The sequence below is a fragment of the Zalophus californianus genome, chromosome 5, assembly GCF_009762305.2.
Source record: "Zalophus californianus isolate mZalCal1 chromosome 5, mZalCal1.pri.v2, whole genome shotgun sequence".
In the NCBI taxonomy this organism is placed as follows: Eukaryota; Metazoa; Chordata; class Mammalia; order Carnivora; family Otariidae; genus Zalophus; species Zalophus californianus.
The window spans coordinates 129,097,326-129,110,847 of NC_045599.1; the positions used below are offsets into that span (position 1 = coordinate 129,097,326).

At 44.5% G+C, this 13,522-nt stretch overlaps 1 protein-coding gene and 1 long non-coding RNA gene across 6 annotated transcripts in view; both read right to left on the reverse strand.

The window, feature by feature from the left end:
• Nucleotides 1–13,522, reverse strand: part of PDZD2 (PDZ domain containing 2) — a 343,304-nt gene that overhangs the window by 173,624 nt on the left and 156,158 nt on the right. The window contains exon 1 of one of the 5 annotated variants that reach the window (XM_027604795.2): nt 2,703–3,537. The exons of the other annotated variants lie outside the window; for them this stretch is intronic. The gene's annotated coding sequence lies outside the window, so the exon portion shown is untranslated. Of the gene's footprint in view, nt 1–2,702; nt 3,538–13,522 lie in introns of those variants that run through there. 5 annotated transcript variants of the gene reach the window in all.
• The window catches only part of LOC113928767, a 34,763-nt gene continuing 25,109 nt past the window's right edge, over nt 3,869–13,522 (reverse strand). Inside the window, exon 3 of the long non-coding RNA XR_003521961.1 lies at nt 3,869–4,506. This is a non-coding gene — a long non-coding RNA (uncharacterized LOC113928767). The remainder of the gene's footprint in view (nt 4,507–13,522) is intronic.

Below are 13,522 nucleotides of genomic sequence, written 5' to 3' on the forward strand. Positions count from 1 at the left end.
ACATAAAAATTCAGTGTATGGGTTGGAGGATAAAAGGAGGAAATTTCCCAGGAAGTAGCAATTTTTTTTTTAAGGAGGGAAAAAATAATTAGAAATTCAATCCATGAAGATCCCCTTCCAAGTAAATAGATGTTCCAAAAGAGGAGAGAAATTATTTTTTTTTAATTCCAGAAAAACTGCTCAGAACCAAAGGACATAAGTTTCCAGATTGAGGTGTACTGAAAGCCAAGTAAAATGTATGAAAAAAAAAACAACTCACAGCATGATATATGAAAATGAAATTTCATTACAAGAGAAAGGACATTACAAAGAACAAGGAGATAATCCTAAAAACTTTCAGAGAGGGCAATAATTACCTTCAAAGCGTCAGGAATTAGAAGGACAGACATCTCAATGGCAATATTGAACCTAAAGAGCAATGTGTTCCAAATTCTGAGGGAAAAGCATTTCCAACCTTCATACCCCATCAAACATGCAAACTTGGAAGATCTTAAAAAACTGATTATCCACATACTCCTTCTCAGAAACTTCTAGAAGTTGTGTTTTACCAGAAAGAGAACAGAAACAAAGAGGAAGATGTGAGTCTAGAACACAGGGGATGCCATTTGGGACAGAGGCAAGTATCAGTACCCAGCAGGATGAAGAAAGGGGATTTCAGGATGATGGGTGTGTGGCAGGCCTCAAAAGCAGCAAATCCAGAGCGGAAAGGAGGCCAGAGGGCCGGTGAGGGAGAGAACCAAGTGGAGCAGTATGTAGCTGCAGTATTTAAGAATACATCCAAAATGTTGAAAGCTGTTGTCTTGGGGCACAGAAGTTGAGTTTGGTGGAAGGTGGGGAAAGTGACTGTTGTTTCTAGTTATAAGCCTTATAGAAATATTTGACTTTGAAAATTATGTACATGTATTGTTTTGATAAAGAAAAAAGGGAAACTCAGGTCTTAATCAGATTCCAGAATGAGAACCCAGGACTAAAAGGCAGCAAAAGTACTTGGTGAAACCACTGGGAAACAGAAGAGTTGATGAAGAAGGCAGGGCCAAGCTCTAGGCAGAGCAGATGAGAACTTATATCCCAGGAAACGGGCCAGAATGGGGTCACCCTTTCCCTTCAAGGAAGCAATTCCTAAGTGTGACCTGCCTGGATTTACAGAGGAGATTAGTAAGAACAGAGGATTAAAGGGAGCTGTACATGCCAAGGGCAGTGTCGGGCAATTTATGGAAGCGAGAAGGCGAGCAGAAAGGTGGTTTCTGGAAACTTTGCTGCTCTTTCCTGCTAGATTAGGGTAGGTCCTCCCTCAGACAATTATGCCCAGCCGTGCAGGCTCACAGAGCTCAAGGCTGGAAGAACAAAAGCAAGTCTAAAATCCTGAGTCCACCTGGGTTTCCCCACTTTCCCTGGTACGTCTTATTTCTGTTTCTTCTATGTGTGGCCAACTCTGAGAACTCCTTTTTTTCTTTTAGAACCTGACACAGGCCTCCTTTCCCAAAGCCCACCCTACCTGTGAGTCCTATGGCTGCATCCTAGGGACAATGGATTTGACTAGAGATCCTGAAAACAAGGAACTGTGGGTAGATCCTGTTAACTTGGTTAACTATCTCAGCTAAAAAAAGGGCCACAGTGAACCTGTAGATTATTGAGTGTATAGCAGTCAGATTAACACTGGAGGTAGAAAGATCCCCCGTGCCTTATTTTTCAATTCATCTGCAAGGGCAAAACAGTCTAGGTGTGCAAAGTTTGAAAGTACTACATTTCATGTGTATTTGAAGATGTTTATGTCATGCCTTTTGTGATATCATTATTTATGGTTTATGTCATGCCCCTTATGATATCAAACTCAGCCTGACCTATTTTTATGAAAAGTGTTTACTATTTACATTCACAGCTTTTCTTCCAGAAATGGTTCCCAGGATGACAGCTGTAGTTATCTCCTCCTTACAGGCATCTCATGACACAAGATTGACTTAACTTCACCCCTAGTATTTATAAACTATCTACTAGGGAGTAACAACATGATAGATAAGGTCATTCTCTTCCCAAACATCTTTCATCTTTAAATTCTTAGATTTGTGGACACTAAATCAAAATGTTCTGTGCATCAGTGGTGGGGGAGTTGTCCAAGCAGGCTGTTTAGTAGTTTGGGGCAAAGATCTGTCCCCAAAAGAGATCGTAACCTCCTGAGGGCTCAAAAAAAAAAAAAAAAAAAAGTTCCCGCTGGTCCCAGACGCATCTTTGCTCTAGCCCAGATTCCTTTCCCTGCTAGCCAGAGAGAAGCATGGGACAAGGGCGGTGTAACAGATGCCTGGGTTGCTGGAGCACCCCCACACGCACACACTTCGCGGGCTTCAACAGCACCCCTTCTCCGAGGTGTCTGAAAGAATCGTGGCTCTGGAGCCCCTCCAGACTTGTCCCTTGTGCCCCCCTCCCCTCCCCGCCTGTCACACTCCAGGCGCCTCCTTCCGTCAGTAATTGACAAACCAGTTCCAAGTCGGTTACTCCTCCTAAGGAACACAGACCATCTCTAAACACGCCAATCCCCCAAGTCAAAAACAAGACACCCTGGTGATCTGCGAGATGAGTTAGTTGGCTGCGGCGTTTTTCCGAGGCTCTGGCTAAATTTCCACATTTGTGGATTCAGCCTCCATCTGCACCCCAACCCGATGGGGAGGGGGAAGCCTGTGGCTTCTGTTTGCCAGGCTTATTCCTACCTCCAGTTCTGAAGTCACCTCGACGGGGTGTCCACTGCGATGCCTCCTGCGACGGCCGGCGTGCGGGTCGCGAGCCCCTGGCGGCGCTAATCCCTCGCGCCCGGGCCCAGCGCGCCAGAGACGCTGCCTGATCACCTGCCGCCGCGGGCGGGGCGCGGGAGGCGGGGGAGGGGGCGCTCAGCTCGGGCTCCCCGCCCGGGCCGCCGGCCCCCTGCGCGCCTCCGCGCGCTCCTTCTGGAACCAGGTCCTGGCGGTCCGTTCCATGTCGGTGGGAGGACCCCTCCTCCCGCCCGCAGCCTGGGCTGGGACGTTATGAAAAGACTGTAATGGGATCCCAGCTCGGCCCGTCACTCCCCGGCTCACTTGTCAAAACTCCACAGCATTCCAGAATGCCTTCCCCGGTCACTCCCCGGCGGGGAGAAGGAAGCCGCCCGCGGGAGGGTTTCAGGGACTTGGCGGTTGCCGGTGCAGACACCTTTGTTGACATCAAGCGCTCGGGTGGTGGTGGGGCGCTTCCCGCCGTAACCGGGAGCAGGTTTGGAGCCGATAACGCCCTTCCCAGATACCCTCGCCCGGTCAAAAGTTCTCCCCCGAGCCGCGGCGAGAAGCTCCACCTCCCCGGCACCAGTTCATTTCATAACCGCTCCGTTTCATAACCAGCAGCAGCGTGGGTTCTTACAGGGGGTGGGCGGGGGAGCCCCAAACCAGAATCACAGCCATCACACCGGGCAGGATGTCAAGAAACTTTTCAGAAACCTCCAGAGTCTTTCTGCTACTTGAACCAAATTTACCACCGCTGAATTACAATCGCCCCGGTGACTGCACAGCTTAAGCATTTCCTTTATACCTTCTCCCGCTCCCGCGCCCCTCCCGTCATCTGCGGGGTTCAGTCAACAAGTCATCCCCGGGAGAGGGAATGAATGGGCTTGGGCCGCTCAGCCATCTCTCCAGCTGCAAACTGATGAGGAAGCCCGACCCACGAGGCTGAATTGTTTACATCACACCCACCGAAGGCTTCCTGTCTTAAATTAATGGGAATACAAATAAGACAGGAAAAGAGTGTTTGCTTTTCTAAAAGCGGAGGGAGGGCTCTCAGAGAGAGGGGGAGTCACCCCACATTTCATTGCACGAAGAGATTTTTTTTTTAAACTTCCAATTTTATTTTATTCCACTTTTCCACTTTTAACACTTGTTGAAAAGTAAAAGCATCGCTGTGCCAAACCTCAAACCATTAAGGAACAGCTCACAACACATTTTCACCTGGCTTTGAAAGGGAGCCAGGTCGAGCTCCCAGAGGGAGCTAGAGGTATGGAGACCACCTGTGGTTGAATGGCACAAATCTAGGCACAAAACAAAGCCCTCTGCCTCCTGGGACTTGAGATGGACACACACTCCTCCCACTCCTTGGGCTTCATACCAGAATCTTGCCCCAAACCTATGTCTCTAAGCTATGGTTCTCTTTTTGGGCATCCAGCAACCCCTTAAAGTAAATTAGCTTTGCAAAGGATAGATCTGGTGGAATTCGAAGTAATTCATTATAAAGGAAGAGGCAAAAGAAGGCTTCAGTTCTCAGTACCATTACTGTTACTGGAAAGGGTAATTAGAGTCGGGGAGGGGCCAACCCATGTCAAGGCCAGGCTGGAAATCTGTCTTCTCTCAGAAGCAGCCCACAGAGCGCACTGGTAACTAATCATCATAATCACCAGTCCTGGAAATCGCCCTCAGTTGCTTCATTCAGATTGCACAACAGCAAACCCGGAGACAGGCAGGAATGCCAGGTGATGGTGGTCCTCCTTCGGAAGTACTAGAAGGAAACAAAACCCCAGGATAAAGTGTATCTCCAGGAGGTGTGGGTATTGCAACCAGCAATGATACGTGGCGTTTAGTAGAACACTACGGGTGTCTGATGAGAACAAGCTTTGTAAGCCATGCCTCAAAATACGGCAATTCCTTGGTCAAAACCAGTTAGGCTTATGATTTTAGGAAAAGCCAAGTACATCAGAACTCTTTTAGAGTGTCTGGCTTACAAATACTATAAGGTTTCAGTGAATGTTGGCTCCTGACCCCCCTCCCTATTCCCTCTCCTCTGCTTTGGGGTGGTAGCCCTGGTAGATTCATTAGCATACTTTTATGAGGCATCTCAGTATCTGATAAGTTTTATGGGAATTAGGTTCAAATTGAATGATTTTCTAATAATTTCAGAAGTCATCCTTTCTTCCCTTCTGATTGCTTTCCCCACTGACAGTTTCTTAATGCTTTACTTCTAACTCTCTACTCCATCAATCTGGTTATGTAATTTATGATGTGCAAACCAATGCTGTTTAAAGTAAATCCAGGATTTTAAATTTAATACAAATAAATATTCCCCCTTCCCCCACCGACTTTGTTGTCTAAGCTCAGTTTAGGGTGTGTATATGCCAGGAATTAAAATTTGAGCACATCTGTATAATAACTTAATTTCAGGAAAGATTTGGAATGCAGATGACATTCTCATCAGCAGGCTAGAAAGATAGGATATGCTTGGTCTTTTCCCTCACCGGTTTCACTGCTGACTGGAAAACAGATCAATGGTTCAGTAAACAAAGGGGTGCTTAAAAAGTGGTCTCTAATTTTACCCTAGGTCTGGTTTAAATAATACTTAACAATTGCTATGTGTACACCCAGAGTCTATAAGTAATATTAATTTGAGCAGAAACTGCTGATATGTTAAGAGAATTCATACACATGAAGGAAATGGTTCATTAAAGAGAGTTTAGAGTTCAGCACGAAGGCTGATTACGAAGTAATGTCCTGAGGGGTGATGATCAAAGTGACAGGCACAAATGGGGCTTATATATCTAGATTTGAGAAAAACAAAGACGTGAGGATCACAGCAGACCATGTATTCAATATGAGTCTGCGTACTGTACTGATAAGAAATAGGCAACACAACACTGGGGCGAGTTCACATTGGCAGGAGGTTGACATGAAAGGGAAGTGCCTCTCCCCACTTCTTCCTCCCCCATATTAAAGAATTTGGCAGCAGATAGACTCTTATTAGGGTGGTATGTCCAGTGTGAGGCCCCTTATTTTAAGGGAGATGGGGAGACACTGGAAAGGTTCCAAAGGAGAACCAAAATGATTAAAGAGACAGAAAATAGAACCTTTGAGGGAAGGTTAAAGGATTTGCAATTGTTTAGTCTAGAGTAAAAACTGCCTAAAGGCAAACTTAACAGTCGTCTCCCATTTGAAGGGTTATTATAAAGAGGATACCGACCAGCTGTTCTTCATCTCCACAGGAGACAAAAGAGGTAAGAGACACAAATGCAACATTAAAATTTGGGTCAGACATGAAGGCTTGCTTGATGCTAACAGTAACTGACTTGACACTGACATCACTGGACAATCTTCACCTATCAGACTCCCTTTTAAGTGATAGTCTTGCGTGTTTAGGCAGGAGCTGGGCTAGAGAACGCCCCCTTCCATTCCCTTCTAGGGCTAAAGTGGTCGTCATTACTCCATTGAATGTGGGAGCAAAGATCCTGAGCATCCACGCTCTATGCTCACAAACAAGGCACCACAAGAATGTGATCTTCCCCACAAACATATGCCCACATCTCATTGGACCTTTGTTTATTGGAATGGGTATCTCTAAGAATATGTCCAACTCTTAGATACTGAATAGGTGATGTATATTTAAGAGACTCGCTCCTCTATATTTTTTCTCTGTACAGGCAACGTTACTTTTTGTTTAGTGGGCACACAAATATTAGTTGATGATGATGTTAATGAAAATTATAGCTATGGATTATTAAGTTCTTACTCTAATTAGGTTGGGCACTGTGCTAACAACTTTATGTAGATTATCTTTTTTTTCAGGAGCCCTGTGAAGTGGAACTAATTATTAGCCTTATTCTGACACAAGGAAACTGAGTCACAACAGGGTTAAGTAATAAAGCTAGTAAATGTTGGAGTTCCCAATTCAAACCCATCTAGTTTGACTCAAAAGGGTGTGCTTAACGATTACACCTCTGCCTCTCATCAAGTATTTTTACCTCTCGGGAGGGAGGAAACATTGCAAAAAGAAGCATTTACGCTTGTTGGCCCAAACTGAGTAAAAACCAAGACTTCTACAGGTTTATTTACATCACCTGGGGAGTGCAATCATTTTTCCCCAGCATAAGAGAGGAAAGGACTGGCTTTGCACTTTGCCTTCTGATCGGAAGCATACATTGCTGTCTCTCACCAAGCTGAAGAATCCAATCAAGGTTTACCTCTATTTTGTTATTTAGAGAGACTTCACTATTCATCTGTAATCTAACCTTGCATATAGTAGGTCTTCCATGACTGTTGAAAGAATGAATACAAATGCATTACAACAGTGATGCTTTGAGACAAACTGAGCTGAATTGAGTTTTTGTAGCATGCTGGTGTGTGGACTCTGGTGGATCATTTCTCTGGGCCTCTTATCAGAGGTCCCCTGAGTCTTAAAATCCAACTGTTTCCTTTTTTTTTTTCAAACATTTTATTTATTTATTTGACAGAGAGAGACAGCGAGAGAGGGAACACAAGCAGGTGGAGCGGGAGAGGGGGAGAAGCAGGCCTCCCGACGAGCAGGGAGCCCGATGCGGGGCTCGATTCCAGGACCCGGGTATCATGACCAGAGCTGAAGGCAGACACCTAACGACTCAGCCACCCAGGCGCCCCCCAGCTGTTTCCTTTAATTCAACATCTATGAGAAAACAAGGATGGGTCACATATTTTTCCCCTGTCAACTACTTTTAGATCGAGAAAAGATTTTTAATGGGGTTTATTAAGTGCTGTTGTTTATCAACAATAGATGATTCATGAGTGAAACAAACATCAAAATGATTTTTAGAAAGGCAAATGAACCACACACAAAAAATTAAATGCCTTGATCCAAATTACTACAAAGGACAGATATTTTCCCATTAGGACAATTTATCCTGAGTCTATAAACAGAGAGGGGCATAATTATCCATGTGTTTGCTAACAGATCTAAACCTTATGTAGCTATAAAAAGCTGGAGAGAGGAAGAAAGAGGAAATTCCCAGGAGAAGATCCCCAACCACATCCAGGGCCATCAGATCTCCATAAATACAAAGCCCATCAGTGGCACCAAGTGAAGCATGAGAAGAAACCTCAAGATTTTAACACAAGCCACAGAAATAACTTTGAATTGTGTTAAAACTAAACAATGACAATTCTACCCAATAAACTTGCAGCTGACACATGGACAGAATGGTGACTTATTGGTGTTCCAGATGTAGTTAATAGAAACATGATGCCCAGAATAAAAAAGGTATTCAGTAAATGTTGATTGGATGTACAGAAGAGTGAATGAATGTCTGAACAGATGCCCAGGCTGCCTCTTTCCTCCTTTAAATCTCTGTTGGAAAGATGTCTCTGAGGCTTCAAGCCCAAAGCCCCCACAGAGGGGTTGAACAATCTGACACTGGTACTCTGGGAACAGTTGATGCAACCAGAGATGGTGTCCAACCCAAAGAGGCCAATTTGTGACCTTGCCATAAATACAGGAAGGGGAACTGCAGTACCTGTGAACCTTGATTCAAAAGCTCCCATTATTTACAATATAGATTCTAAACTATTTGAAGTCCAACAGAATCAAGCACTAAGTGGCCAGCATCTATTGAACACTTACTGGATGCTGGGTTTTATTCTAAGCCCCTTGTATATTAACTCATTAAATCCTTATTACATTCTTAACAATATGTACTATCCTTACCAACCTGTTTTCCAGGCAATGAAAATGGGCTAAAAGATTCCTTCAGGAGCTCACGGTCATGTAACTAGTGTGTGGAGGAGCCAGAATTCAAACAAATTCCACCTGGAACCAGTGTGGGCTCTTTGGCTACCCAATGTTACCTGTCTGAATCCTACCTCCCACCACTCCTCAGCACAAACTCACTATTCCAATCAAACCGTTTAGCCACAAATATTCAAAGAACATTCTCATCTCTGCAGGATGTGTTCCCTGACCTCCCCAGCCCACTCTTACCTCTCTATTCTGAGTGTTCACATCCCTTTTTCTCCAGTGAACACAACTGGAACTTACTTGGCTCCTATCACATCTCTCCAACTAGATGTTAAGTTCCTTCGGGGGTATGACAGCGTGTTGTATGGAAATCTGGGGATGTAGTCTGTAGAAAGACCTAGATTTGAAGTCCACATGCCGTAATTATCACCCATGAGACCCTGAGTAAATCATTTAATTTTTATTACTCTTATTGGAACCATATTCCTTAAGGGCTTATCGGGGAGGAGAGCTTAAATGAAAAAATGTATATGAAGTGTTGGGGATGATGCCTAATGTTGTAAGCCTGTGATTCTCAACCACCAGCTATTTTGCCCCCCAGGGGACATTTGGCAATGTCTGGAAATATTTCTGATAGTCATAACTGGGGAGGGGTGCTTCCGGCATCTGGTGGGTAGAGGTCAGTGACGCTGCTATAGGACAGGCCCCTGCAAGAAGGATTATCCAGTCCAAAATGTCAATGGCAATCGTGCTGAAGATGAGAACCCTGCTACACACTATTAAAAATTTATTAAAAATGTTTCCATTCCCCTCCCTTTCCTTATTTTTTTACAGTACTGTGCTTATGGTAGGTATTCAGTAAATCTTTGTTGAGTAAACCTATTCATAAGTGGGTAAGTGAATGTATGAATCCTAAGACATTTTACTAGTAAACACCGGACTGGAGGGTGTGGTCCAGCCATGGCAGGGGTTGGGTGGGAGTTAATTAACTTAGAACCAGAACTTTCCAATATCCATGCTCAGTGAAAGGAATTCTGAAATAAATCCAACCTAATACCAGGGGCCTGTGCCCAATGAAAGTGATGTCAAAGTTGGTCCTAGGAGAGCTGAAGAATTTAGACAAAAGCCTGCTCTTTCTGACTGGTGGCTTCCCAAATGACTTGCTATTACCCTGCAAATGCCCCCTCATCTGTTTCTAATCCCTACTCCAAAGAATAATAGAGCAAAAGAGCCAGAAGATCATGGAAGAATTTGTTCAACTGCTCATCCCTTGTCCACCACCCACCCCTGCAACAACCACACACAACTTGGAGCCCAGTCAAATGAACTCTCATCAAGACCATGGACTGGAAAACATGGTAGAAGCAAAAAGGACATGCAGTCATTACTTGAAGCCCTCATTCAACAGGTTCAGTAATATCGGCTGCAAGAACTAGAAATCCAAGAATAAAAGCCTACATTCCTGGATAGAGCATAAATCACATTAACAGAAACCAGAAACGAGAGAGAGGGTGAGGGAGAAGGAGAGAGAGAGGAAGGGAAAGGAAGGGAAGAGAGAGGAAACCATTCCTTCCATCTCCCATTCTCCAGACTTCGTGGCAACATTTGCTTGCATTCCGTCTTCTGCGGTCAGAAAATATAAATGGTTTTTGTGTAGTTGTAGATGAGAAAATTTAAAACTTTAGTCTCCAGTCATCTTTAAGCATCTCTGGGATGTTTAATTACCTGAACTAAATTACCTGCCCAGGACTGTGAGAACAAGATAGGTTCTTTTTTGCCTCAGGCCCCTGAACACATGAAAGGGGGATTGTCCACCCTGCTCTAATCACCTTCACCTGATTAATCCCTACTCCCCTCTCTGGACTCAGCTTAGACATCACCTTCTCCAGGGATTCCTCCGACCCTCTCCTAGACCTGTGAAGCTTTGGTAGCATGCCCACTGCCCATTCACTTGACTGCTTACCCTTCTAGACTATAAACTCTTTTAGGATAAGCTTGTATGGTCTTAATATTTTATTTCTAGGGCCTAGCACTGTGCCTGGCACGTATGGGTGCCCAACGGATATTTGTTGAATGGGCGACTATAAATCAGGAAACTTCCAAATGCATTCATCCCTATTAATCCCTAATTACTTATTGAGTGCCTTCTATGAACCAGGAATAGGGCTAGACAATGGGAAAACAACAATTATTACCTTAATAACAGTAATAGTAAAAACAATCACAGCTACTGTTTATTGGACATTTACTATACACTAGGCATCATGCCAAGCTCTTCCAGTATTCTTTTATAATTATCCACCCAAAATCCCATGTGGCAGACACTATTATTATTCCCATTGAACAGATGAAGAAAGATGCTGAGCCACTTCTATGGACCTTAACCACACAGATTCTATGTGAAAGAATCTCTGTCATTTAAGTCCCTCCAGGTCTATTTACATGGGCCTACCTCACATTGATTAAGAAAAAGTTACCTGTGAATTCACCCATGACCTTTGCTGATGTCTGTCCCCTTGCCTAGAAAGCCCCCATCCACTCTTCATATTGTCTGAAATTTATTTTAAAATATTTTGATACATCAAGTGATGATAACCCTAATCTACATTTTAGAGGCCCTGAGCTAATGTTTGAAGGACACTTATCAGAGTCCACGCTTGAAATACCACTATCTAAAGCTGCAGCAGAAAGTTCTGTTGTTATCAAAATGGGGGCTAGAAATATTTTTTTTTCATCTGTGGAATGAGAGATTTTTAAGATAAGTTGGTTAGAAAGGTTTGTGTAGCCACTTCTGTCTTTCCCTGCTGAGTTACAAGAATCCGGGGAGAATCAGCTACCTGACACCTCTGACTGGTGCTTCAGCTGTGGAATACAATTGGTCTGGGGACCCCCAGTTAATGGAGGATTTTGTCACTGGGCCTGACATTAAAATCAGGCGATTCTTCTCACAGAGGGAACCTGCTGGGAAGGGGCTCACTGGAGAACCTACCAGAACTAGCAGTGGAGATGTCACCAAACATAAAAGCAGGTTGTGGGACTACTTCTGTGTGGGCTTGCTAATGCCTACTCCATGTATGGCAGGAGTCAAAGACTTGCTTTCATGGTAACCTACCACCGGGAAGTGAGGTTGTCAGACAGGAAGTATAGAGCGCTCAACCTTTCCTGATTGCTATTGATATTTAACAAAAGAGCCTGACAATCAGCTCAGGTCAGGCTATAACACTTTCTTTCCTACCTGGGTCTCTAGGCAAACACCCATTCATGTTTCAGCACTAAGCTCAAAAATTCTCTCTACTGTGAAGGCTTTCTTGATGAGTCATCTCCCCTCAGGAGTTCTGAGGAATCATCTAGTTGTTGAAATGGCTGCCTGCATGTGGCTGAGATCCTTCTGATAAACTCCAATTGCTGAAGATAACCTGGGCAGATCTCTTTCTACATCTTGAAAAACTCCAATTTAGCAAGTGGATTTATTTTAGAATATGATTTATAGAGCCAAGGGGCACACTAGGTACTGAGGAAACACTGATAAGCAGCACTGACCGTGGGCCCAGTGAGCTCAGAGACCACAGTGGGACAAGGAAGGGGCACCAGGCAGTTCGTTACAATGCAGTGTGGGATAACTGCTAAGTCCAGGGAGTTGTGACAAGCCCACCAGGGGCACCTAATTAGTCCTGGAAGGCCACGGAAGACTTCTAGAAGTGACTGTAAGCTGAGCCCTGACACTAAGCAGACATTAGCAAGGTGAAGAAAATATTCCAGGAAGTGAAAATGGCAAGAACAAAGGTCCAGGGCTGAGACAGAGATGCCATGTTCTGAGGTCTACAAAGGGTCAGCCTGGCAGCAAGTTTGGTCAGCCTGGGGCCAGTGTGAGGCAGTGGTTTGGGCTTCATTCTTGAAGGGCTTTTAGCAGGAGTGCCTTGAATGGATTTCCATGTTAGAATGATCATGCTGGCTCCAGGGAGAATATCCCAGAAGACCAGCTGGGCAGAGGCAGAGAGAGGTGAGGAAGCTGTCCTATGAATCCAGCCAAGAAAAGATGGTGCCTACACTGGGGGCGTCTCTGTGGACCTGTCCTTCCCCTTTATCTGGGATAAAACTCAGGCATTGCTCAGTTTACAGGCTCTCTCCCTCTGCTAGACTGTGAATCCCTTGAGGGCAAAAATTGGAATTTATTTATCTCTGGAGCTTCGGTAACTGCAAGTGATAAAGCCCCCAGTAAAGGGTTGGTTGGTGCATGTCTAATGACAGAATTCCTTATGGACAAAAATGATTTCCTTTTGCTGAATGCCTCATCATCAGACCTCCACCCCACCCCTACACCCCTTCCACATCTTCTCTGCTATTGCTGTCTGCAGATATCTCTTGCAGCAACTACTCTTCCCTCTTACATTTGCTTGGTCCAAGTTATCCCTTGGACTCTGTTTCCCTTCATCAAACACAGATTTTGATTCTAGTCTTCATAGCCCCCTAAATATCTTGCACTGCCCTTTTCTCTGACTGTGGCCCAGCTCATCCCACCACTCTGTGCAGGCAAGACTTTACACAGGTCCCTCCCCTACCATCTTGAAAGTTTCCCAGGGGTGACCTCACCTATGTGGAGCACCTACTCCTTCTCATCTGATATCCTAAATCCATCTCATTATTTAAGTGAAAAAATAAAAGTTTTACCATCTGCAAGAAGCATGCATGAACTCCAACTAACCTGGTACAGAATCTTACCCAAACTTAGTCTCATTAATATGTATTCCTGTCAACTGCATATGATTTGATGGTTCTCCATGTTTTCTCTTCAAGGACATAATACCAGAGGTTTGCAGATTCACCTCCTTGTCTCTAGCTCCCTTGCCTGTACTTTTACTCAAGGTCCTTCTTCATCCTCCCCTTGCCCTGTTCCCTGGACCAAAGAAACTTCTTCTAGCCCACCGAGGTCTTCACTTTGACCTACTCCTGGAAATTAGGACTTAGAAAGATGGATTTAGAAGCATTTAATCCAATCTACCTCTAGGCCTGGTCCACACTTCAGCCCTGTCAGCTGACTTTATAA